At 40.6% G+C, this 4,339-nt stretch overlaps 1 protein-coding gene across 16 annotated transcripts in view; it reads left to right on the top strand.

The window, feature by feature from the left end:
• Window positions 1–4,339, top strand: part of LOC128896681 (plasma membrane calcium-transporting ATPase 3) — a 105,308-nt gene that overhangs the window by 69,024 nt on the left and 31,945 nt on the right. For 3 of the 16 annotated variants that reach the window (XR_008462070.1, XR_008462072.1, XR_008462071.1), the window contains exon 15: window positions 3,301–3,385. The exons of the other annotated variants lie outside the window; for them this stretch is intronic. The gene's annotated coding sequence lies outside the window, so the exon portion shown is untranslated. The remainder of the gene's footprint in view (window positions 1–3,300; window positions 3,386–4,339) is intronic. 16 annotated transcript variants of the gene reach the window in all.

Raw genomic sequence — 4,339 nt, 5'->3', positions numbered from 1 at the left:
TACAGTACACCAATAAAGCCTTTAATTGGTACAAACATACAAATTTATATCACAAGACATCCAACATTCCTCCAAATTTTATTACAAAATTATATCAGAAGAGTCGATGAAAGTATACAGGGTACCAATAAGGCCTCTGTTTGGTATAAACATATAAATTAAGACGACCAGCGTATTTGCTAGTTTATTCCACAAGTATATTGGAGAGTAAACAGATGTCGACGAGTATACGTAAACAATGTGAACAGTGTTGACAATGGTGGAACAGCGTCGACGAAGTTCTTTTGTTTTTTTTTTTTCGAGGGCAAGTGGACCTCTCGCGTTATCGAGGCTTCAGTAATTCATGAAGGAGCTCCTCGTTTGCCACGCGTTTACAGAATACTCCACGAAACGACGAAAATTCCTCTCCGAAGGAAATGCCCAAGCACCTAGACGCAAACGTATCAAGTGTTATTATTGTACATCGCTCGCAAAAACGCTATTCTGTTATTGAAAGGCTTGCCAAGCTCCTGCGTAAACATGTTACAAGACAACATAAGGACATTATCGACTCATAGGCAGAGATGAAAGTGTAGCCATTCGTTCGTGTCGATGGTAGGAAAATTTAAGCCAGCTTTGGCCGAGGAAGGTGATCAGTCGTTGTGATCGCGAGGACGACGAATCGAGCCGATTCCCTGGGTTTCGACCTAGGATGAGGAGTTTGTGTGCTACTCGAAATTCAACATGGTATTAGGTAGTCGAAAATTGTGTATCAGTATATCATATTAACACGTTGATCGCCACCTCACCCATATATGGGTGACAGTGCTTTTCACTGAAAAACGAAAACTATTAATTCTAAAAGTTAAGTGTCATAGAAAATGAATTTAAATGAAATACTTGAATTTTGATGAAGTTACAAAACCAAATACTAAAATAAATGTTTCATTACGCAGTTTCCAAAAGTCTGTAAAGAAAATTTAAACACGGTAGAAATTTTCAAGAGTTTTAGTCTGGCAGTGAACGTGTTAATAGACTGTGTACATGCTAGAAATTCAGAAGACAGGACAAACTTTGATTTAAGGTTGAATTCATTTTCTGCATCTACAATTTGCATAAACGTTTGTGTTCTAACCGTTTGATAATCGAAATGTGAGAGACATGAATTTTATTACATTTTTATTCATCCGTGGGAAGTTTTTTTAAATAGATTAGACGTTTCTCCGATGAACATGCTTGCCATTTTATTCCACATATACGAACGTATCACATATGAATTGATATCACAAGATAACCAACATGTTTGCAATTTTATCTGTAATTAATAAAAAAAAAGGAGTAATCTTATTCCACTTACAAACATATAAATTAATATCACGGAACAACCAACATACAATTTTATCTGTAATTAATAGAAAAGGAGTAAACATTCGATTAAAGTTTCCAAAGCGAAAGATCAGTGTCTCTGCTGTAAAAATCAACTAAGTAAACATCATTTTCTTACTTTTCCTAACTTAAACTTGAATTTCGAGTAACGCATCCTCCCCATCGTAGTCAGAAACAGCCAATGAATCTTCTCTTCCACAAAGAGTCATCGCCTTCTTTAATAAACTGGCTTAAGTTTCCACAGGCAGAAAGCTTCTCCTACAGAAGCTCCTCCAGGCCTCCATTCTCGATGGATTCGAGGAAAAGAGCAGCACCAGGGTGTACCTTGTACGTGTGCTATGCGTGTGTGAGCTCACTGCATGCGGACTTTGCGCAAGGAAGTCCAGATCATAGAAAAATTTGGTAAATGGTCCCATAATTTACCAGAATACATCACTTATCAGGCTCCGTTTCCCATCACCAATGGAGAAACTTCGAAACGAGCTATCCGCGTCCGTCAGACCTTGATTTTGCTCCTTTGTCTCTTATTTCTGTTCTTAATCGTTGCAGTGTTCCGTTTGCTGTGATACCATTAACCCAAATTAATGGTGGTATGTGCCAAATGCATCGTGCGCCTTCTCGATGTGCGTGAGTGTGCTGTTGCGTATGTTACGTGCACAAGTATGCTGTCTGTTTGTTTGTGTCTGTCCGTTCGCCGTGTATACGACAGCTGAAGCTCTCATTGAACGAATACCGAGGATACCTGGTGGTCAGTTCACATTTACATTACTTACACACGACGGGCCACGCCTAAACCTGACGAAGGAGAGCCACGCGGGAACTCGAGGCGGTTTCACGTTAGCTGTAAGAAGGCTATAGATGAAAGATATAGCGAGGAAGACCTGCTTGGAAGATTGTAGATAGAAATGATTAGAACTGTAGCAAGAACAGTCTCTAAAAAGAGATTTAAGGATACTTTGACAAAGGTATTTTTGCTCAGCTTTTTCCTTGACGCTATTGTCTTAGAGGCCATGGCAAAGATCCGTACGGTTTTTAATATTTATTTATACCTTTTGCCATATTTAGGAAGCTATGTTTAAGCTTGGTGCAGAACCTATGATTCCCTAAGTTCTGAAGAATTCTTCTTTATGTCAAGTCTTGGGTTACTACGCTTACAAGCTGGAGGAGTTGTATTCCAAGCCTTGGGTTACTACGCTTAGAAGCAGGAAGAGTTGTACACTACGCTTTGGATTTCCATGCTTAAAAATAGGAAGCGTTGTACACCAAGCCTTGAATTACCAGACTTAACAGTAGAAAGAGTTGTACTCCAAGCCTTGTGTTACTACGCTTACAAGCTGGAGGAGTTGTATTCCAAGCCTTGGGTTACTACGCTTAGAAGCAGGAAGAGTTGTACACTACGCTTTGGATTTCCATGCTTAAAAGTAGGAAGCGTACACCAAGCCTTGAGTTCCCATGCTTAAAAGTAGGAAGCCTTAAACACCAAGCCTTGAGTTGCCACGCTTACAAGCAGAATTAGTGGATTTAAAGATCAAGAGTCTCCTCGCGTCTACGTTAAAGCACGCCTCGAGTTCCATGGACCACCGCAACAGGGAATACATCCTACCACACGACGCACAGACAAGCCTGTAAGCTTCAGCAGACGTTCGACAGCCGAGGCGCTTGGCTAGCTGCACACAGAACCCTTCCAAACGACAGAATCAATATCAACACACCTCCAAATACTCGACGCACAGACAAGCCTGCAGCAGAGCTTCGACAGCAGAAGAGCTTGCCTGTACACAGAACCCTTCCAAAAGACAGGACAAACGTCAAAGACACAAACGCCAGAGTAAGCAAGAATACTGACGCCAATCTAAAAACTACAACACGCTGCAAAACGTATCGATGCCGAGGATAGAGATTAAGACTGATGGTATGATTTGTATGGTTTGTTAGCCAGCGGAACCCATTCGGGAGACTGAGGTATAACGGGGCGGCAGTCTTGCCCGCCGCCACACTTTTCCTGTCGGAGTACAAACAAGTACGTAGCTCATATAGATCGCCTGCCGTTAATAATACGTTGTATCGTCAACTTTGCCTATACGTACGCATACCGAGGATCGTCGACGTACGGTGTGCGCCTATCGAAACGTCGCCGTCGGACCCTGGCTGATACTTGTCAAGCATTCGGTCGAATTATTGTAAAGAGACGGGTGCAACGAGAATCTTTGTGCAAAATGTTCGCAAACGTACAGCTGGGCACGTATACGTCGTTCCATGGAGAAATTTGATTACGTTGCAAGGCTTCAGTGACGACTAGACTGCGATGTTTATGCAAATTTACGTTGTTGTAGTTGTAGACGAAGAATTGAGATCTAAGCGAAAGTATACCGTGTGTTTTATCGTTGATACTTTATAAATTGTTTGGAGGGAAACCATATTAGAAGGCTTGATAGATACCAAGTGTTCTTGGCGATTTATTTTCACAGAGAAAAGGTTTCTTAATTTCTGTTAACTTGAAACGAATTCAAAAAGTTACTAACATTTAGGTTACATAAATTACATCTTCTCTGTGAGAAAAATATCGACAGGAACACTCGATACTTGGACCTCCAACGTGGTTGTAACTTCTTAAGGAGGAGTGAAAGATAGGTATTCTTATATGGTTTTCAAGAGTGACTTAAATGGTGTAAAGTCGAATCATGCTCTGTCTCCATGCAGACTCATAAGGGAGGTCTTCTTATGAGAATTGCGAAGGTCTCATCTTTCGTCTTGTCATACAGTCACTAATATTAGATGAAGAGGAAGAAGGAAAGGAAGAAGTTTCCAAGTAGTACATTTTATGCATCTACGACGTACAATAATATAGAGAACACGAGATACACATAATGTATATTCTCCGATTCATACAATAACGTTATTACATTTTGCACAAGCGTACGTATTCCCTCTTGTACCACGTGTTTATTATATTAATGTACATCGTAAGTGCATC

This window comes from Hylaeus anthracinus, unplaced genomic scaffold, assembly GCF_026225885.1.
Source record: "Hylaeus anthracinus isolate JK02 unplaced genomic scaffold, UHH_iyHylAnth1.0_haploid 11978, whole genome shotgun sequence".
NCBI classification, from domain to species: domain Eukaryota; kingdom Metazoa; phylum Arthropoda; class Insecta; order Hymenoptera; family Colletidae; genus Hylaeus; species Hylaeus anthracinus.
The sequence above is the reverse complement of the archived record's forward strand: the minus strand, read 5'-3'. Positions and strand labels throughout refer to the sequence as shown.